Genomic DNA, 22,990 nt, shown 5'->3' on the forward strand with positions numbered 1-22,990 from the left:
TAAGCGAGACCCAGTTGTCTTGGAGGTCCCCCACAAAGGCTCGGAGAAAGGCCTTGAGGGTACGATTTGTCTGTTCGACCTGGCCGTTACCCTGCGGATGAAAGGCTGTAGTTAGATCCAGCTGTACCCCGAACTTCCTGCAAAGGGCCCTCCAGTACTTTGCTGTGAATTGGGGGCCTCGGTCCGAGGTAATATGCAGGGGCAATCCATGTAGCCGAAAGATATGATGGACAAATAGGTCGGCCAGTTCAGGAGCTGAAGGCAGTTTGGCCAGTGGCACAAAGTGGGCCATTTTTGAGAATCGGTCAATAGTGACCCAAATCACGGTCTTCCCCTCAGAGGGCGACAACTCCACAATGAAATCCATGGATATGTGCGTCCACGGTTCCGTAGGAATGGGAAGCGGCTGAAGGAGGCCCCAGGGTCGACCTGGTAATGGTTTCTGCTGGGCGCATGTAGGACAGGACTGCACATAGAGGCGGACATCCTCCCTCATCCGTGGCCACCAATAGAACTCCGTTAAGAGCTCAAAAGTCCGGGCAATCCCTGGGTGCCCGGCCGTGAGGGAATCGTGTGCCCATGCTAAGACCCTCCTCCTGGAGCGGACTGGGACTACCATCTTCCCTGCGGGTCCGACGTCAGAGGCGGCCAGACACACTTTAGCCGGATCCAGAATGTAGCGAAGCGGTTCTGGGGTATCGTCCGTCTCAGTAGCACGAGAGAGGGCATCTGCCCTTACGTTCTTGGCCGCTGGTCGGTAATGGAGGGTAAAGTTGAATCGGCTGAAAAAGAGGGACCAGCGTGCCTGCCGGGGGTTGAGTCTTTGGGCACGGCACAAGTACTCCAAATTTTTATGATCGGTGTAGACTATGATGGGATGCTGGGCTCCCTCCAGCCACTGGCGCCACTCCTCAAAGGCTAACTTGACGGCGAGTAGTTCCTTGTCGCCGATACCATAGTTCTTCTCGGCGGGAGAGAACTTACGAGAGAAATAGGAGCAGGGCCAGGTTTTCCCATTCTTGGAGGGTTGAGCCAGCACAGCCCCCACCGCCACGTCGGAGGCGTCCACTTCTACAATAAATTGGCGCAAAGGATCAGGGTGTCGGAGGCAGGTATCCCGTAGAAAGGCCTTCTTGAGTTCCTGGAAGGCTTGTATTGCGGTGGGGGTCCACTTACGGGCATCGGCTCCTTTACGGGTGAGGGCCGTTAGAGGCGCCACCAGGCTGGAGTAGTGCGGGATGAAGTGGCGATAGAAGTTGGCGAAGCCTAAGAAGCGTTGGAGCGCTTTCACCCCGTGTGGCTGAGGCCAGTTCTCGATGGCTGCGACCTTATCCGGATCCATCTGAAAGCCGGTTGAGGAGACAATGTATCCCAAAAAAGGCAGCGACTCTTGTTCGAATTGGCATTTTTCCAATTTGGCATATAGCCGGTTCTCTCTTAGTTTCAGGAGTACTTGGCGGACATGTTGACGATGAGAGGCAAGGTCCCGGGAGTAGATTAGGACATCATCCAAGTACACGATAACCGTGGTGTGCAGCAGCTCGTGAAGAACCTCGTTCATAAGGTTTTGGAACACGGCTGGGGCGTTGCAGAGACCGAATGGCATGACGAGATATTCGTAGTGACCGTCCCTGGTGTTAAAGGCGGTCTTCCACTCATCACCCGGGCGGATCCGCACTAGGTTATATGCCCCTCGGAGGTCAAGCTTGGTGAAAATGCGGGCCCCTTGAAGGCGATCCAAGAGCTTCGGAATCAAAGGCAATGGGTAACGATCACGACGGGTGATTTGGTTCAGACCCCGGTAATCGATACAGGGGCGAAGGGACCCGTCCTTCTTCCCTACAAAAAAGAACCCGGCCCCAGCTGGGGAGTTGGATGGTCTGATGAAACCCCGTTCCAGGTTCTCCTTTATATAGGCCGACATAGCCTGAGTCTCTGGCAGGGACAGTGGGTAGACCCTCCCACGGGGTGGAGTGGTCCCTGGCAGCAGATTGATAGCGCAATCAAAGGGTCGGAGCTCCGGGAGTAATTCAGCTTTTTCCTTGGAAAAGACGTCCCTGAAGTCGTGATACTGTGGTGGAACCGTCAAGGGGGTCGTGAGGAGAGGTAGCGTCTGCAAAGGACGAGCGGGAAGGCAGCGATGGAAACACGCCGAACCCCAGGACGTAATCTGAAGCGAGGCCCAATCGATCGTTGGCGAGTGTTCCCTGAGCCAGGGTAGGCCCAGGACAACTGGGTGGATAGATTTTTCAAGAATGAGAAAAGATATCTCCTCCCTATGCAGGGCTCCGACCTGAAGCTTCAGAGGAGTTGTGCGAGTAGCGATGGTACCCGGAAGTGGAACCCCCTGGATAGAAGAAACTCGCACGGGCGGTTCCTGAGGCAGGACCTCGAGCTGGAGCTGCTGCACCAGTTCTTGGAGGATAAAATTCCCCCCGGGCCCAGAGTCTAGCAGGGCTAAGGTGTCAAATCCTCCCTCAGGCAGACAAAGTCGTACCGGTACGGTACATGGGGAGTTGGGTGAAACATTGCCTAGAGTCAACTCCCCGCTAGACTCTAGGTTCGGGCGTTTCCCGGACGCTCGGTACAGCGGGCCAGGAAATGTCCCTTGCCCCCGCAGTAAAGACACAGTCCTTGGGTGCGACGGCGTCTCCGCTCTTCAGAAGACAGGGGGCCTCTTCCCAATTGCATAGGCTCTTCTGCCGAGGCGGTCGCGGCAGCAGGCGGGGAAGATCGGGTACGAGGCGGAGTGATCCTGCGACTGGTCTGTCCCGGCGTGGGTCTTCGGTCACGGAAGCGACGCTGGATGCGTCGATCGACTCGCCCGGCCAGCTCAATCAAATCTTGAAGATCGTCAGGAAGATCCCGAGCCGCAAGTTCGTCCTGGAGCCGTGGTGACAGTCCTTCCAGGAAAATTCCATGCAGACTGTCTTCACCCCAGGCCAGCTCAGAGGCGAGGGTCTGGAACTCCATCGCGTATTCTTCCAGAGGCCGGTTCCCCTGTCTCAGCTGGAGCAGTTCCGAGGCGGCTGTGGAGGCGCGAGACAGTTCATCAAAGACTCTCCGAAAAGACTTGACAAACTGCACTAGGTTGTTCAGTCGGAAGTCCTGACGTTCCCAGAGGGACGAAGCCCAGGCCAAAGGTTTTCCATCAAGGAGGGAAATGATATACGTCGTCTTGACTCGATCCGTAGGAAATTGCGCGGGCAGCAGGTCAAAACGGATGTAGCATTGATTGAGGAATCCTCTGCATGATTTTGCATCTCCTGAGTACCGGGCTGGTGCAGGCATCTGTACAGGAGCGGTGGAACCCATACTGGCCTGGGAAGAAGATGCCACAGGGGCGGCTGCGGAAGCCCCCTCCACGCGATCCGCCAGGCGTTGAACAGTCGACATCAAGGTGTCGAGGCAGATCTGTTGCTGCTGTAGCTTCTGGGCTATGCCCGGAATGGCTTTGAGTCCAGCAAGGTCCGCCGGGTCCATGGCCTTGCAATCTGTTAACTTCGTGGACCCTTGGACCGATCGGAACTGAAGGATGGAAGGTGGCTGAGCGGTACTCAGCACTGGTGCCGATCGGAAGGCGGCAGAAGCGGACTCGAGGGCGGCTGGCGGATGGAACCGCGGAAAGCCCTATGCGACCAAGGGCCTGTCAGGAAGTTGAGGAGAAGATGAGACTGGCCTGGTGGTAGAAGGTCTTCGCCCTGGAAGCCGGTACTCCCCCGAGAGGAGCTCATAAGAGTCCGGCCGCTGGGACTTAGGAGATTCACCCTGGAAGCCGGTGTCCCCCCCAGGAGGAGCCCGTAGGGACCCGGCCGCTGGGACTTAGGAGATACCTCGAAGACGGAGTCCAGAAGAAGTCCAAGGTCGAAAGCCAGAGGGACGTCGTTCACCAGGCCAAGTCGAAACCAGAGAATCACCGCTAGCCGAACCGAGTCAGGAACCAGAGAACCACCGAAGCCAATCCGAGTCAGGAGCCAGAGAATCGTCGAAAGCCAAAGCCGAGTCAGGAACCAGAGAGTCACCGAAGTTAATCCGAGTCAGGAACCAGGAGACGAAGAGAATAAACAGGAACTGAGCAACTGGGAGCAGGCAGGACCTGGGAACCTCGTTGCAAGGCAGAGAAGAGGAGCAACTGCAGGGCTTAAATAGCCCTGCAGCGTCTGACGTCATCGGAGGCCGTCCCCAGCTTCTCCCGCGCTGGCCCCTTTAAGAAGGGAGTGGAGCCAGCCGTGGAGAGACGCCGGCTGCTCCGCCGAAGCGAGGATGCGACGGCAGGGGAGCCTGCAGGCCCGGGCGAGATGGGAGTGCGCCGGACCTGCGGCGGCAGAGGCCCCCGGAGGCGCGGGGAAGGCGGCCAGGAACCGGGGCTGCCACGAGGTGAGCGGCGATTCCGAGGCCGACCCGGAATCGCAACAGTATGGGCTTCTCTGAATGTCCCATGGAGGCTACCTCCTGAGTAATGGGAAGGAGAGGTCGGGAAAAGGTGGGTGCCAAATGTACGTGCCTGCGAGGGACCTGAAGTTCCTGGGCTCATTGGAGGCTCCGGTCAATCCTACCTGTCAGATTGATCAGGGCGTCAAGGGACTCTGGTAGCTCTTTCACCGATAGCTCGTCCTTAAGCCCTCGAGGAAAATGGCACAGACACTGTCCGCCTGTCAATTGAATTTGGAGGCCAGGGTGCGGAACCCGATGGCAGAGTCAAACAATGGATGCATACCCTGGTGAAGGTGGAGCAAATCTGAGCCCAACGTGCTAAACATCCGGGCTCTTCAAAAACCTGCCTAAAGGCCTGCAGGAACAGTTGAATATCCTTGAGTAATGGATCCCTTGTTCCCACAGGGGTGATTCCCAATCCAAGGCCTTGCCATCCAGGAGGGAAATAATGAACGTGGTTTTCATGGCACTGGTAGAGAACTTAGCAGGCTGCAGGAGAAAAATGCATCAGGCATTGGTTCAGAAATCCCTGGCAGAGTTTGGGGTCTCCTGCATATCAGGGTGGAACCAGCAGTCGTATGGGAATAGTTGCTGTCACCAGACTAGGTGGTGTGGAATTGGATTGGCTAGTGGAAGTCATCAAGGCATCAAGACGAATGCTGAGCCGGTCCATGGTAGCTGCTACCATCTTGAGACACTGTTGTTGTTGCTGGAGCTTCTGCACCAGTCCGGGGAAGGCCTGGAGTCCAGAGAGGTTCGCCAGGTCCATGGCCTCAGCAAACTGTTGTTGGTGGCCCCTAGGCTGAGACAAGGATGACGCTACCTGTAGGGGCAACCCCAACAGGTCCTCGTCGTCGGCAGGCAGCATTGGTCGGTGCAGAGATCCAACTGGATCTTCACCAATACCAGCTCTTGTTCCCTGCAGTTGAGCCCTTGAGTGCCGGGGCCAGCTGTGTTGCGATGTGGACCCTTGGGCCAAGGCGGGGTTGATGCTACCTACAGGGGGCGGAGCCCGCTGTAGGTCCCCGCTGTTGGCAGGTGGCCTGGGGTGATGCAGAGACTCTACCGGACCTTCACCACTACCAGCCCTTGTTCCCCGCAGGTTGAGCCCTTGGGTGCCAGGACCGGCTAGACTTAGGCGCAGGTCTCTGTGCAAAGGTTCCAGGTGAACGTTGGACAAAGGCTGAGTTGAATGGGCCAAAGTCAGGGCAGGCAGAGAGCAAAGGAATCCAGGAGAGAAGTCAAGATCGGGGCTGGCAGCAAGCAGGGGAATCCAGGTACAAGCCAAAGTCAGGTCAGGTAGCAAACAGGAGAATCCAGGAGACAAGCCAAAGTCAAGCCAGAGGGGCTGTCCGAGGAGCAGAAGGGAACTGGAGCAGGAGCTGGATCAAAAACTGAAGCGGGAGCGGGATCAGGAACTGAAGCGGGAGCTGGATCAGTAGCTGAAATGGGAGGTGGATCAGGAACTGAAGCAGGAGCAACACACTACCCACGCGGAGCTGAGCCGTTCCTGAGGCGATTCTGGGAGGGCTGAGCTGCTCTTATATAGGGCCTTCTGCTGATGTCATCAGATGGGGCCATGGGTGAGTTTCCCTCCGCGGCCCCTTTAAAGGTTGGGGCGAGCCACGCACATGCGCCTAAGGCATCCTGTGGGGGAAGGCGTGCTGGCGTCGACATCGGGTTGCTGTGGTGGAGGGCAGCGGTCTCCTTGGGCCGTGTCCGCGAGGCAAGGTACATGGCCTTGGCGGGAGGTGAGTAGGGCTGGCTGCAGAGTGTGGCGGCCAGCCGGTTCAACAGTAGCCCCCCCCCTTTAAGCCCCCTTCCCAGAGGTCTGGGTTTCTTTGAGTGCCGGGCACGGAACCTCTGAAGAAGTCTTTTATCCAGGATGTTGACTGCGGGTTACCAGGAGTTTTCCTCTGGGCCGTACCCTTCCCAAGAAAGTAGATACTCCCACCTCCTGTTCCGACGGCGGACGTCCAACACTTCTTTCACAAGGTAGAGTTGGTCCTCAGCAGAGGAGACTCTTTGAAGAGTGGGAAGTCTTCTGGTGGGCCAAGAGAGGACCAGCGGTTTGAGGAGTGACACGTGGAACTTGTTATGGATCCTGAGAGTTGGGGGAAGCTGAAGCTGGTACGAGACTTGGCCAACTTGACGCAGAATCGGGAATGGGCCAATGTAGCGTGGAGCCAACCGCATGGATGGTACCTTGAGACGTATGTTACGGGTACTCAACCAGACCTTGTCACCAGGGTGGAACTGAGGGGCTGGACGCTAATGCTTATCCATAAAGCCCTTTGCTCTCCGGGCAGCTCTTTGGATCATCTCCTCAGTTCTTACCCAAAGGTCCTGGAGTTCTTGAGTGGTTAACTGGGCCACTGGTGAGTGAACGGTTAGGGGTAGTGGCAATGGTGGCAGCAGTTATCTTCCATATACCACTCGAAAGGGGGAGGATCTGGTTGCCGCACTCATGTAAAAATTGTGTGAGAATTCCGCCCATGGCAAAAGAGTAGCCCAATTGTCCTGCCGCTCATTCACAAAGGCTCGAAGGAATGTTTTAAGTGTTCTATTTGTCCGCTCCACTTGCTCATTAGCCTGTGGATGGTTGTTATGGTTAATGGTGTTTGGGTGGATCGTTGGACACTGTGTTAGCTGACCACGCCCAAGGGGGGCGTGTCTCACATAGAATGCTGGAAAAGTGGATCCTCTGCAAGGCAGTGCTGTAGTGGAAAGAGACTGAGAGTTATGAGCACACAATAAGAATAACATTCAGAGTCCCAATGTAGAAATAGGAGAAGCTCCGAGGCAGGGAGAGCAGGCCCTCGAGGAGTGAGTACCTGATCCCTTAGAGCAGAGAGACTCAGTAGCGTTGTACTCACTTAGCAGTAACAGAGATTCCACTAGACGAGAGGTCTGGCACTGGAGTAGAGAGCAGGCCCTCGAGGAGCGAGTACCTAGTTCCAGTGAAGCAGTGCTGTGGAAAGAGATGGTTCCTGTACTCACTGATGGTAACTGTAAGTTAGTTCTTCCAAGTAGAAGGGTAGAGGTTGCAGGCAGCGACTCAGGGAACATGGGCCCTCGAGGAGCAAGTACCGGTTTCCTGATAGCACCTGAAAGAAGCAAAGAGGCCCCGAGGAGTGGGTACCCCATTAGAGACCCCGAAGGGTAGTAAGAGTTCCAGATAGCGCTGGAGTAGCAGAGTAGCTTAGGAACGGAGAGCGAATCCCATCCGTAAGATTCCTGTTGCTAACTCAACGAGTTAGCAAATACTGTAGGCAGATATACCCGGAAGTCATGACATCAGAACAGGGGGACGCCCCTGATGTTCGCGCCAACATAGAGTTAAAGATGAGGGCGGCGTGCGCGTGCACGCCCTAGAGATACCTTGAAGGAGAATGGTGGGAGGCAGCACCAAAGCCGCTCCGGGGATGCCGGAGAGAAAGACAAGCAGATGCCGCGGCGGCCATCAATCCAAGGTGAGCGGGAGGAGCCGAAAGTGGAGAGAGGTAGGCGGGGCGAAGCCGTCAAAAACCGACGGACGCAACAATGGTAGGCCAAAGTGAAGTCCAACTTGATAATGAATTTATGACAGAGGCTGCTCCAGTACTTGGAGGTAAATTGTACCCCGCGGTCTGAGGTGATGTAACAAGATAATCCATGGAGGCAAAAGATATGGATGGTAAACAGCTTGGCCAGCTCGAGAGCGGACGGAAGACTGGGCAGTGCGACAAAATGGACCATTTTGGAGAAGCGGCCTATGATGACCCAGATAATTTGATTGCCACTAGAGAGAGGGAGATCTACGTTGAAATCCGTAGATAAGTGGGTCCAGGGTTCCTTGGGGGCTGGTAGTGGCTGTAAAAGCCTCCAAGGTCGCCCCACCATGGGCTTCTGATGCGCACGCATGGGGCAAGAGTCCACATAGGCTTTTACATCTTGATCCATCTGGGGCCACCTAGTATTCTCTGAGCAGAGAGAGTGTGTGGGCCAGGACTGGGTGGCCCACTACCCGAAAGTCGTAGGACCATTCTAGCATTCGGTGGTGAAGTCGGGTCACCGTTTTCCTGCCAGGACAGGGTGTGAGGCAGCTAGCAGGATTCGACCGTAGTCGATCACATACCCAAGAGGATCTGATTCCCCATCTTCCTCGAAGGCCCTCGAGAGGGTGTTGGCTCTGAGATTCTTAGCTGCTGGTCGATATTTCACCACAAAAACAAACCGATTGAAGAATAGGTACCAACGTGCCTGGCGGGAGTTCAGCTGCTGGGCTTGTCAAAGGTGCTCTAAGTTCTTGTGGTCCGTGTAGACCATGATGATGTGTTGGGCTCCTTCCAACCACTGGCGCCATTGTTCAAAAGCCAGTTTTATGGCAAGGAGTTCCTTGTCCCCGATACCGTAGTTCCTCTCCATGGGGGAGAACTTACGGGAGAAGTATGAGCAGGGAAGGAAAGTTCCTTTTGGGTAGAGCTGACCTAAGACAGCCCCAACTCAGATGGCAGAAGTGTCAACCTCCAGGATAAACGGGCGAGTTGGATCCAGATGGCACAGACATGTTCCTTGTAGGAAGGCTTGCTTCAATCAGAGAAACGCGGTGACCGCATTGGGAGGTCAGTCTCTGGAGTTAGCATCCTTCTTGGTCAGGGCCGTCAGGTTGTGACCAACTGGTAGAAGTTAGGAAGGAAATGCCTGTAAAACTTGGCAGCGCCCAGGAACCGTTGTAATGCTAGAAGCCCGGAAGGTTGAGGCCAATCGCGGATACAAGCTTCCTTCTCAGGATCCAAGAGAAAGCTGGAACTGGAGATGATGTACCCGAGGAAGGGAAGAGAATCCTTCTCGAAGACACACCTCTCGAGCTTTGTGTACAGCTTGTTGGCGCGTAACCACTAGAGGACTTGCCGCACATCCTGTCGGTGGGACTGGAGGTCCTTAGAGAAGATCAAGACATCGTCTAGATATACCACCACGGTGCGATACAGGAGGACCTGAAAGATATCATTCATTAAATGTTGAAAAACAGCAGGTGCATTGCACAATAGGGATGTGAATCATTTTAGGACGATTAAAATTATCGTCCGATAATTTTAATATCGTCTTAAACCGTTATGGAACACAATACAATAGAGATTCTAACGATTTATCGTTATAAATCGTTAGAATCGTGAGCCGGCACACTAAAACCCCCTAAAACCCACCCCCGACCCTTTAAATTAAATCCCCCACCCTCCCGAATCCCCCCCAAATGACTTAAATAACCTGCGGGTCCAGCGGCGGTCCGGAACGGCAGCGGTCCGGAACGGGCTCCTGCTCCTGAATCTTGTTGTCTTCAGCCGGCGCCATTTTCCAAAATGGCGCCGAAAAATGGCGGCGGCCATAGACGAACACGATTGGACGGCAGGAGGTCCTTCCGGACCCCCGCTGGACTTTTGGCAAGTCTCGTGGGGGTCAGGAGGCCCCCCACAAGCTGGCCAAAAGTTCCTGGAGGTCCAGCGGGGGTCAGGGAGCGATTTCCCGCCGCGAATCGTTTTCGTACGGAAAATGGCGCCGGCAGGAGATCGACTGCAGGAGGTTGTTCAGCGAGGCGCCGGAACCCTCGCTGAACGACCTCCTGCAGTCGATCTCCTGCCGACGCCATTTTCCGTACGAAAACGATTCGCAGCGGGAAATCGCTCCCTGACCCCCGCTGGACCTCCAGGAACTTTTGGCCAGCTTGTGGGGGGCCTCCTGACCCCCACGAGACTTGCCAAAAGTCCAGCGGGGGTCCGGAAGGACCTCCTGCCTTCCAATCGTGTTCGTCTATGGCCGCCGCCATTTTTCGGCGCCATTTTGGAAAATGGCGCCGGCTGAAGACAACAAGATTCAGGAGCAGGAGCCCGTTCCGGACCGCTGCCGTTCCGGACCGCCGCTGGACCCGCAGGTTATTTAAGTCATTTGGAGGGGGTTCGGGAGGGTGGGGGATTTAATTTAAAGGGTCGGGGGTGGGTTTTAGGGGGTTTTAATGTGCCGGTTTTGCGATTTTTAGATTTTTCACGTTTTTTCACGATTTTTCACGATTTTTCACGATATTTTACCCCCCCAAACGGCAACAATACGATTCCCTCCCCCTCCCAGCCGAAATCGATCGTTAAGACGATCGAGGACACGATTCACATCCCTATTGCACAATCCAAAGGGCATGACCAGGTACCCATAGTGGCCATCCCGCGTATTAAACACAGTCTTCCACTCGTCTCCATGTTTAATGCGTACCAGGTTGTAAGCTCCTCGAAGGTCGAGTTTGGAAAAGATCCTTGCTCCCTGTAGACGATCCAAGAGCTCGGTAATAAAGGGAAGCAGGTACCGGCCCTTCTTAGTGAAGGAGACGAGACCACCGGAGTGGGTGGTGGCGCCGCAGGAGTGGCGGCGGCATTAAGGCGGGTGTTGATCTGATCCAGAGTGTGCACTTAATTTTGCAAATGGGACATGCACAGCCACCCAAAATTGGGTTTGAGTTGCACAAGTGGGGGAATTTTATAACAGGTGAGTGACCAGTTTCACCAGTTTATAACAGGCGCCATGACCAGTTTCACCAGTTCATCCACCAGTTTGCCAAATCTAGAGCTAGGTCCTCCAACCCCTCCTGGTTCTTTAACCTGCACTCCCTGCAATTACCTTAAACCCCTCAGGCATGCCTGCATTTTTTTTTTTTAACTTATACCTCCTCCATAGTAGAAGTAAACTTATGCAGCACTGGACCTGGACGCGCCCAGGTGCATAGGTACTTGCGTGCTCTTCTCTTGGCCATGCCCTGCCCACACCACACCCCTTTTTTCTCCGATGTGAGATGTGCATGCATGGGTACATGTGCGCACATCACCCCTCCCACACACACACACTTTATAAAATTGGGTGGACACGTGCATGTGCAAGATGTGCACCCGTCTCCCAGTTTTGGCACGCGCATCTCTTTTAAAATTAATCTCAAATGCTGTCAACACTATTAGGCTTTACTGGTGAAACGGATGCTCAGAGTAGTTTCTATAATGGATGTCTTGGTTATAGAGGAGGTTAAACTGCAAAGCCATTCGTAACATTGATTCAGCTCTCAAAATAATAGGTCATCACCTCCTCATTTTGTAGTTCTAAATTTTTCAAAATCCAAATTCCTTATAATAATTCCAAATTCTCCCAAAGCCAAAAACAATATACAGGCACGTGAAGTCTCATTTTTTAAATATTTTTTTGTAGTTTCAACAGCCCAAATTCCATTTGTTGAAATGCATGTATATATATTTGTTAACTAAAGATCAATGTAATTAAATAATGTTATTTCAAATGTAGGTTTTGTAAAATTTCAAAACCTGACATCATTTTGCTACAATAATAAACTTTCCTCTTTAATTAAATTGCTACCTACCTAACCAGCAATTAATTTCACTGTCAGAAAAGAAAACATTTTTCCTTTCATCTGTCAACTAAGAAGTTTGCTCTTCTTAGGGTCATATTAATAATTATGTTTTGGAAAATGACTTAATTATTGATACACTGTGTTGAATTTTTCTAAATCTTGTTTCCTGTTGATTAGCGGGCAAGATGATTGTTTGCCTTAGCTTGTTCTTACATGTACCTGCAAACAGATTTTTGTTTTTCTTTAAAAGAAAATGTAATTAAGACTAGGGGCCAACTTTTCAAAATGATTGAAGGTGCTAAACAATAAAAATGACCCCTCTCCGGACACAGTGAAAGTATTTGTTCAATAGTGGGGGTGCAACAGCAGAGCTGCGACCTACGAGTTAAAGTAATTTAAGAAGATGCTTTAGAATAGTGTAGCTGTGTGTGTGATTGCTCTTTTTTGATTTGAATAGGACTGAAATTATGATCTAAAAAGTGCTCCCCTAGCACCCCCCTCCCACTCCAAAATTTCTCATCTTCATTTGTAAAATATTGATCACTTGCCCACAACAGAAAAAGCAGCTTTAGTAGTTTATTGCTCTTTCTTCTTCCCCTCATTATTGAAGTTTGATACTCTTGTCACTGCCTCAATCCAGTCCTGGGCATAAATTCTCAAGGGAGGCTCATAGCCTCTAGAGTAGGCTCCATGACCTTCCAAGGTTCTCGCATGGGGGGGAGGGGGAACAGGACAGTTTGAGCTCTTCAAGGCCCTTAAGGTTTTTTCTCAGTGGCGCTCTTCAGCCTCATCAGTCCAGTCAAAATCCAAAAAGTACCACATGGACACCTCAGCTGTTACTTAAAATAAGAGCAAGTTTGCTTACCGTAAACGGTGTTTTCCGTAGATAGGATGATGAATTAGCCATGCTGTCTGGGATGTCCTCCGGGCAGCCAGGTGGCGGAGCTCTCTTAGAAGATAGAGTCTTTTAGTGCAGTGCGCCTGCATAGATATTCCCGCGCAGCTCCGGTCCTCTTCAGTTCGTTTCCAAGCAAGACAGAAGTGGAACAACAACTCTCCGGGGAGGCAGGAGGGTCAGCATGGCTAATTCATCCTGCTATCTATGGAAAACACCATTTACGGAAAGCAAACTTGCTCTTTTCCCATAGATAAGCAGTATGAATTAGCCATGCTGTCTGGGAGTCCCTAGCTGATGTGTTGAGCGTAAGTCACTGAGTATGTAAGTATATTCTGACAGTGAGGTCAGATAGGGCACTCAAGACAGAGAATGTAGGCGGACAGTTCTTGTCTTTGTTAGGGTTTGTGGGTATGTGGGCCCTGGGCCGAGGTGAGAGGTAGTTCTGCCCACGGGGAGGAGCCCCATGAGCCTCACCGTCGGGAGGTGAGGTCTCAGTTGCTGGGTGTGAGAGACAGCAGGAACTGGAGAGAGAGAGAGAGAGAGTGACACTGCCCACGGAGCGGGGAGTGTAGTAGAAAGTCACACAGATACAGAGGTGCCACAGGGTCTGTGAATTGGGGTATACCCAAGAGAGGATTCCTCTGTAGAGAAAATACGGGTCCTCAGTAGAGATGATATGGTAGTGGTCCACAGAGTGGGGTTTACTGAAGAGGATTCCTCTTGTAGAGATGATATATGGCAGTGGTCCGCAGAGCGGGGTACACGATGAGGGTTCCTCAGTAGAAATGATACGGTAGTGGTCCGCAAGTGGAGTACTCACAGTAGAGATGCAATGGTTCCAGGGAAGGCCCCAGGAGCGGAGAAGGCAGCAGTCCTAGGTCCATGGCCCTCCGAGGAGCAGATAGCCAGAGATGAGGAAAGAGCCCCTGAGGAGCGGGTACCTGGGATGTCTCTCGCCAAGGAAGCAGGAGCTGGAATGGGAGGTCCATAGTGAGCGAAGTGGATTCAGCAATGAGGGAACTCGTTGCCAAGTCGAGGGCAGACAGGGCCAGCCGGCTTAAGAGTCCATGGAGAATGACATCATCTGGGGGGGACGCCCCCGAGGTTCCCGTCATGACGTGCATAAGACTGGCCCGGAAGTGCGCTTGCGCGCGCACCTAAGGAACTTCATTTTGAAGCAACTCACAGAACATCTGTGGATCCCCACCATCCATTCTCAGGTGCCTTTACTACTATCATCTATCCATGGAGAACCTCTTCCTGGTGTGGTTACCCACACCACGGCTCCCATTCTGCTATGCAACAGTGCTTTGCACGTGGAAACCATCTCATTCCATATATTGGACAAGGCCATCCATTCTGTAGTTTTGGGTCTGCCCTGGCTTCAGCAGCACACTCCACAGTTCGATTGGGCTACCCTACAGCTTTCTCGTTGGGGCCCTGCCTGCTATAAGAACTGCTTGGAATCCGTCTCTGTTGCAACCGTCGCTGCCCGACATCTCCACTCCGCCCTCCTTACCTCTTTGGCAACTCCTCCTGTGGTTGACGGAAGTTTGGCTGCCGCGGCGTCTTCCTGCTGTCCTCTCCGGCGTCTCCGGACCAGCTTGGGTGCTGCCTCCCGCCATGCTGTTCAGCTGCTAAGGGCGTGCGCGCTGCGCGGCCCTGCTTCAAGTACTTTCAGTGGCGTGAACCTCAGGGGCATCCCCCTGTGATGACGTCATGCATCCAGGATACAAATAGAAACATAGAAACATAGAAATGATGGCAGAAGAAGACCAAATGGCCCATCCAGTCTGCCCAGCAAGCTTCACACTTCTTTTTTCTCATACTTATCTGTTTCTCTTATCTCTTGGTAACCTTTGGTTCTATTTCCCTTCCACCCCCACCATTAATGTAGAGAACCGTGATGGAGCTGCATCCAAGTGAAATATCAAGCTTGATTAGTTAGGGGTAGTAACCGCCACAATAAGCAAGCTACACCCATGCTTATTTGTTTTACCCAGACTATGTTATTCAGCCCTTATTGGTTGTTTTTCTTCTCCCCTGCTGTTGAAGCAGAGAGCTATGATGGATATGCGTGAAGTATTAGTTTTTCTTCTCCCCTGCCGTGGAAGCAGAGAGCTATGCTGGATATGCGTGAAGTATCAATTTTACTTCTCCCCTGCTGTTGAAGCAGAGAGCTATGCTGGATATGCGTGAAGTATCAGTTTTACTTCTCCCCTGCCGTTGAAGCAGAGAGCTATGCTGGATATACGTGAAGTATCATTTTTACTTCTCCCCTGCCGTTGAAGCAGAGAGCTATGCTGGATATGCGTGAAGTATTTTTCTTCTCCCCTGCCGTTGAAGCAGAGAGCTATGCTGGATATGCGTGAAGTATCAGGTTTTCTTCTCCCCTGCCGTTGAAGCAGAGAGCTATGCTGGATATGCGTGAAGTATCAGTTTTTCTTCTCCCCTGCCATTGAAGCAGAGAGCTATGCTGGATATGCGTGAAGTATCACTTTTTCTTCTCCCCTGCCGTTGAAGCAGAGAGCTATGCTGGATATGCGTGAAGTATCAGTTTTTCTTCTCCCCTGCCATTGAATCAGAGAGCTATGCTGGATATGCATGAAATATCAGTTTTTCTTCTCCCCTGCCATTGAATCAGAGAGCTATGCTGGATATGCGTGAAGTATCAGTTTTTCTTCTCCCCTTCCGTTGAAGCAGAGAGCTATGCTGGATATGCGTGAAGTATCAGTTTTTCTTCTCCCCTGTTGTTGAAGCAGAGAGCTATGCTGGATATGCGTGAAGTATCAGGCTTATTTGGTTTGGGGTAGTAACCGCCGTAACAAGCCAGCTACTCCCCACTTTGTGAGTGCAAATCCTTTTTTTCCACATTTCCTCTTGCCGTTGAAGCTTAGAGCGATGTTGGAGTCGCAGTAACCGAGTGTATGTTTATTGAATAAGGGTATTATCTCCAGGCAGTAGCCGTCATTCTGGCGAGCCACCCACTCTTCATTGACGTCCTCTTGACTTTATGGATCCACAGTGTTTATCCCACGCCCCTTTGAAGTCCTTCACAGTTCTGGTCTTCACCACTTCCTCCGGAAGGGCATTCCAGGCATCCACCACCCTCTCCGTGAAGAAATACTTCCTGACATTGGTTCTGAGTCTTCCTCCCTGGAACTTCAAATCATGACCTCTGGTTCTGTTGACTTTTTTCCGACTGAAAAGGTTTGTTGTTGTCTTTGGATCATTAAAACCTATCAAGTATCTGAAAGTCTGTATCATATCACCTCTGCTCCTCCTTTCTTCCAGGGTATACATATTTAGATTCTTCAATCTCTCCTCATAAGTTATTCGATGAAGACCTTCCACCTTTTTGGTCGCTCTTCTCTGGACTGCCTCTATCTTGTCTCTGTCTCTGGAGATACGGTCTCCAGAACTGAACACAGTACTCCAGATGAGGCCTCACCAAGGACACGTACAAGGGGATAATCACTTCCCTTTTCTTACTCGATATTCCTCTCTCTATGCAGCCCAGCATTCTTCTGGCTTTTGCTATCAAAAGCCAGAAAGCCTACGCGATTGCTAGCTTACGAGTTAGCAAGGGTCGAGTCAGGTTGGAACTCCTTCGGATGGGATTCGCTCTCCGAACCTAGCTACTCTGCCTCCACTTGGGCTATTCTATTGGGGTACCCGCTCCTCAGGGGCCTCTCTCCCTTTTCTCTTTCAGGTTGCTGTCTGGAACTGGTACTCGCTCCTCGAGGGCCCATGTTCCTGGACTCACTACCTGGACTTCACTTCTGCCTGGAAGATACTGCTGCCTATACCATCTGTGAGTTACCATCTTTCTCTCTCAGAGCTGTTCCCTGGAACCAGGTACTCGCTCCTCCAGGGCCTGCCTTTACTTCAGCTCCTGTGCTCCATACTGAGAAATCGCTGCGTGAGTATATTACCAACGAGGTTCTAATCCCGAACTCTGCATTCACTGCTGCTACTCACAATATCAGTTTCTCTCCACTACAGAACAGCCATTGTGGGATCGCTGTTCCCGAGCCTGAGGGACTACAAGCCCAGCCGGGCTATATTCCACCTCTGGTGGCTCACCATCACTGTCTAATAAAAGATCTAAACTGTGTGTGTGTCCTAAGCTGAGCCTGACCTGTGGCCCCTCACAGACCTTCCCCGTGGGCGTGGTCATCTGCCACAGAGTCCAGGGGTCCACCCAAAATCCTTACAAACAATAACAGATTGCTAACTCCATGGATCCGGCACAGCTCAATGCCCTGCAGGCCATACCAGGCCTGGCCCTGTGCATTTCGGAACAGCAAGACACATTGGAGAAGCTCACTTCAGCGTTTCACCAGCTGCACACACAGAAGACCCAAGGCGCTACTTCCAGCAATGAAGGTCAGATACAGGAAGTAACTTTAAAGACTGCTGTACCGCTGGCGGCTCCAGTTTGTTTCATGGGAGAGATTCGGAAGACCAGGGGCTTTTTAAACCAGTGCTGCATGCATTTTGCTCTATAGCTTTCTCAGTTCCCTACAGCTTTCTCCAAGACTACTTACATCCTTTCCTATCTGGATGGAAGGGCCCTGTCTTAGGCATCTACACTGTGGGAACAAAAGGATCCTATTTTGCAGGGCATAGATGGATTTTTGGACTTATTTAAATGTTTTCGATGATCCTGCTCGAGTTACCATTGCCGGTTCTGCTTTGGTGGACCTGAAGCAAGGCAACTGATCACTGGCTGATTTTGCGATAGAGTTTAAGATTCTTGCTAAAGAACTCTGCGGGGACCCCAAATGCCTGAAGACCCTCTTCTTCAAAGACCTGGATACTCGTTTAAAAGACGAGCTGGCCGCTCGCGAAACACCTGACTCGCTGGACGAACTAGTGGCTTTGGCCACTCGGATCGACCACCGGCTTCGTGATAAGGTAAAAGAACTCCAGCCTATTAGAAAACCTGGTCTGAAAGAGGCGAGTGCTAAACCTGCACCTCGGACGGTTCCAGTAATTCCTGCTGCCAGTGAAGATGAACCGATGCAACTTGGTCGTGGACATTTGACTTCCAAAGAGAGAAGACTTCGGAAGAAGCATGGGTTATGCATGTACTATGGTCAGTCGGGCCACGATGTCCCTACATGCCCAATTCGTCCGGGAAACGGACAGGCCTAAGTCCTGCAGGTGTTGCGGTCCTGGGCCATGCCCCGGTCCCTCCACATACCTCGGGGGCGGCCCGGGCCGTTTCCACCCTTCCCCAGGCTGTTCCCAGTCTTTTTCGGGCCTGCAGGCTCTCCAGCACGTCTCTCCCTCCTCGGGAGAGACGCCGATGCTCCGGTGCGGCTGGCCCCGCCCCCTGACGCGTGCGCGGGGAGGAGCCCCATTTAAAGGGGCCAGCGCGGGAAAATCTCACTCTGGCCCTGGATGACGTCAGACGCCTTCAGGGGATAAGTACCCTGCAGCCAGATCACTCCAGTGCCTTGCAACAAGGTTCCTGGTCTTCGGCCTGCTACTGCTGTGTTCCTGGTTTGTTCTTCATCCCGCTTCTGCTCTGCCCTCCTCACTGGATTGACTCTTCTGGACTCCGACCCTTGGACTGGCTTTGGAACGCTCTTCGGACTCCAACCCTTGGACTGGATTTGGACCGCTCTCTGGACTTCGACCCTTAGACTGGCTTTGGACCGCTCTCTGGACTTCGACCCCTGGACTGGCTGTGGACCGCTCTCTGGACACCGACCCCTGGCCTGGCTGCGAACCGCCCTTTGGACTCAGACTCCTGAACCGACCTTTGGATTACCTACGACCTGCTGGAGGCGCCAGCTGTCCGGAACCCACGACCTACAGGAGGCACCTGCATCCGGACCATCTTCCACCTTCAGGGAGTCGCCTAAGTCCCAGCGGCCGTGTCCCTATGGGCTCCTCCTGGGGGGACTTCAGCTTCCAGGGTGAATCTCCAAAAGTCCCAGTGGCCGGACTCCTAAGGGCTCCTCCCGGGGGAGTGCCAGTCTCCAGGGCGAAGATTCTTCTTTCACCAAAGTCCGACGTCAGCCATCCTCCCAGTGAGTATCGAGTCCTTGGTCGCATAGGACTCCACCGTAGTCCAGCATCTCCACCTGCTCCGGGTCTCCGAACCGCCTCCTGGTTGGGACGCTTGCTGTGGACCCTCACAGCACTCCATCCTCTGTCCCAACCAGCCCAAGGGTCCATGAGCGTAGCAGTTTGCAAGGCCAGGACCCAGTGGACCTAGCCGGCCTGAGAGCCATTCCAGATATTGCCCAGAGGCTGCAACAGCAGCAGACATGCCTCGACGCTCTGACAACAACAGTTTCAGAGGTTAGCGGATCGTGTTGAAGGAACCACGGCTGCCAGCTCCACGGTACCAGGAACAGGGGCCACGTCCGCCGCTACAGCTCCCATCCAGATGCCGGTACCTTTACGATATTCTGGAGATGCGAAACTATGCCGAGGGTTTCTAAACCAGTGCTACATTCGTTTTAACCTACTTCCGCTTCAATTTCCAATGGACCGGGTCAAGACAAGTTTTATTATTTCTCTTTTGGACAGGAAACCCCTGGCATGGGCCTCCAATCTTTTGGAGCGTCAAGATTCTCGCCTGGACAACTTGGTACAATTCATCTCTGCCTTCAAGTGGGTCTTTGATGAAGCCTCCCGCAAGTCCACTGCTGCCTCAGAGTTACTCCAGTTTTGCCAGGGGAACCGGCCGCTGGCAGAATACGCCATAGAGTTCCAAACTCTCGCCTCCGAACTAAACTGGGGGAACGACAGCCTGCACGGCATTTTTCTAGAGAGCCTCTCTCCAAAGCTACAAGATGAATTGGCAGCCCGAGACCTCCCGGACGACCTGGACGCTCTGATTGACCTCGCAGGTCGTGTGGACTGTCGCATCCAGCGCCGGTTTCGAGAGAGGAAACCGACTTTTAGGCTGGGACTTGCTGAAACTACTCCTCCTCGCAGCGGGAATTCCCAGTCTGGTTCTCCAGGGACCCAAGACGTCGAGCCCATGCAGGTGGGTCGGGGACCTCTCTCCCAAGAAGAGAGGAGGAGACGTCGGTCACTCGGCCTATGCCTATACTGTGGTGGCAAAGGCCATTTCCTTGCTCACTGTAGTGAACATCCAGGAAACTCTCGGACCTAGGGACAGCCGGGGAGCTAACCCTAGGTCATACCGCTTCTGACTCCCCATGTGTTGTGCCAGTGACCTTACTCCTCCCGGAGGAGGAGTTCGACACGCAAGCTCCGATCGACTCAGGAGCAGGGGGTAACTTCATTCTTCAGGAGCTGGTTCAACAACTCCGGATCGGGGTACAACCCGAAAGACCCCTCCTCCGCGTGTCCTCCATTCAGGGGAGAATACTTCCTGGAGTCATCACCACCTGCACCGAACCCCTCATTCTTCGCACGGGCATCCTGCACCAGGAGGAGATCTCCTTCTTCGTTTTAGAGAAGTCTATGCACCCGGTCATCTTGGGCCTACCCTGGCTTCGGAAGCACTCGCCCATAATTGCATGGGATTCCCTTCAACTAGCGTCTTGGGGACCTGCGTGCCTTAATTCCTGCCTAGCCACGGTTGCTCGGTCACCGATTCCTCTCTTAACCACGACTCTGGGTTTGCCGTCCCACTATCAGGATTATTTTGATGTGTTCTCCAAAGAAAAGGCCGAGATCCTTCCGGAGCATCGTCCCTTTGACTGCGCAATTAACCTTCACCCTGGCGCCACACCACCACGAGGATGGGTCTACCCATTGTCCCTCTCGGAGACTCAAGCCATGTCGGCATATATCCAGGAGAACCTAGATCGGGGGTTCATACGACCATCTACCTCTCCAGCCAGGGCAGGTTTCTTCTTCGTGGCAAAGAAAGACGGGTCCCTCCGACCCTGCATAGATTACCGGGGCCTGAACAGTATTACCCGGTGGGATCGGTATCCTTTGCCCTTGATCCCAGAACTTTTGGACCGACTGCAAGGGGCCAAGATATTTACCAAACTAGACCTTCGCTCTGGCCCTGGATGACGTCAGACGCCTTCAGGGGATAAGTACCCTGCAGCCAGATCACTCCAGTGCCTTGCAACAAGGTTCCTGGTCTTCGGCCTGCTACTGCTTTGTTCCTGGTTTGTTCTTCATCCCGCTTCTGCTCTGCCCTCCTCGCTGGATTGACTCTTCTGGACTCCGACCCTTGGACTGGCTTTGGGACGCTCTTTGGACTTCGACCCTTGGACTGGATTTGGACCGCTCTCTGGACTTCGACCCCTGGACTGGCTGTGGACTGCTCTCTGGACACCGACCCCTGGCCTGGCTGCGAACCGTCCTTTGGACTCAGACTCCTGAACTGACCTTTGGATTACCTACGACCTGCTGGAGGCGCCAGCCGTCTGGAACCCACGACCTGCAGGAGGCGCCTGCATCCAGACCATCTTCCACCTTCAGGGAGTCGCCTAAGTCCCAGCGGCCGTGTCCCTACGGGCTCCTCCTGGGGGGACTTCGGCTTCCAGGGTGAATCTCCAAAAGTCCCAGTGGCCGGACTCCTAAGGGCTCCTCCCGGGGGAGTGCCGGTCTCCAGGGCGAAGATTCTTCTTTCACCAGGGTCCAACGTCAGCCATCCTCCCAGTGGGTATCGAGTCCTTGGTCGCATAGGACTCCACTGTAGTCCAGTATCTCCGCCTGCTCCAGGTCTCCGAACCGCCTCCTGGTTGGGACGCTTGCTGTGGACCCTCACAGCACTCCATCCTCTGTCCAACAGGGCTCAGGTAAGGCTATCTTTCTATCATTGGATCCACATAAAAGTAACACTGGGTTACCCAAGCAAGATCTGGAAACACCCGCACGGGTAAACCATGAAATAAGGATGAAAAATTCCTGAAGTAACTACACATAACCATATTCACATCCTGTGTAGAACAAAAAATAACCATCAATGTAACACGGTTAAGAAATTCAGAAGAATTTTCAAGAAACTCGGTCAGATTTGGAAAACCAGAAGGAAATTGATTATTAGAGTTTGAAGAGGAAACTGAAGGAAGAAAAGACATTTTGCTTATTGAGTGTTATGAAATGGACCCTGAGTCCAAGTCGAGTTTGTTACCTACCTGTAGAGAGGAAACCCCATAGGTTCTTGTCATCGGTATGGGGAGCTGGCAAATGCAGAGACCTAACAGGATCTTCAGAGAAGAACAACTCCACGAGGCAACAAGCCAGCGTGGTCAGGGACAAGCCAGAAGCAGAGGAGTGTGGACGGGATCTTTTAGCCTTCTTTTGGGTTGATTCCACAACTATAGAATGGTTGGACATTGGCTCTTCTGAAACCCCAGGGCTTGTTGAACCGTACTTGGCATCTGTCTTTCTATTGACTGGAGATACAGTACCTGGATGATCCCATAAGCGGTGGAGGTTGAGAAGAACTTCATGCACGGGATTGCCATTACCTCTTTTGGAGCATCTACGAATTGTAAAACCTCCAACATTTTGTGCCGAGCATTCTCCTCCATTACCAGTTGGAATGGTTCTTATGTTCTTATGTTCTTATGATAGTTTCAGACATCTCCTTCACAAAACTGGAAAAGGAGAGGTCTTCCGAAGAATGACGCCTTTCTTCCGGGGGTTATGGCTCTGAGAGAAGTTCCTCAGAAGCTTATGAGGAATGGTCAGATGATGCATCCTTCCATGGATCATAGGGAGTCTCCCCTTTACCCTCTGGGCCTCCATGTTGCGAGGGCGGAGGCACAGTCACTTCTCGAAGGGGATTGTGACCCTTGGACCACGAGATGGCTCAGGGAGGAGCCCCCAGATACACACCATGGGAGGTGAGAGAGTACCAGCACATGCAGAGCAGGAACAAGGCTGGACTGAAGACAAGGCAAGGAATGACTGGAACAGGATCAAGGCAGGCTCAGCCCTCCAATGGACCTACATGCACCAATGAGACCCAGCAATGGAATGCTGGTCTCGAGAGTAGTCCTTCGGCCACTCGATAGCCCTTCCAGACCCGCCGCTTGGGAACAACGAGTGCGTGAGGCCAGATGGAGGCTGAGGGCAGGAACAAGAAGACAGACAAAGACTCAGGATATTCAGAAGATTCAGACAAAGACTCAGGATACTCAGAGGACTCAGACAAGAGTTCAGGTTACTCAGAAGACTCAGACAAGGATTCAGGATACTTGGAGGTTTCAGGCAAGGGTTCAGGATTCAGGAGAAAGTACTGGGTGAGTGCTGCATCGCAGCGCACCCTATACAGCCGTCAATGGCTGGGTCGCGGACCACGCTGAAAACAAAGC

The sequence above is a fragment of the Rhinatrema bivittatum genome, chromosome 1 (assembly GCF_901001135.1).
Source record: "Rhinatrema bivittatum chromosome 1, aRhiBiv1.1, whole genome shotgun sequence".
Lineage (NCBI taxonomy): Eukaryota > Metazoa > Chordata > Amphibia > Gymnophiona > Rhinatrematidae > Rhinatrema > Rhinatrema bivittatum.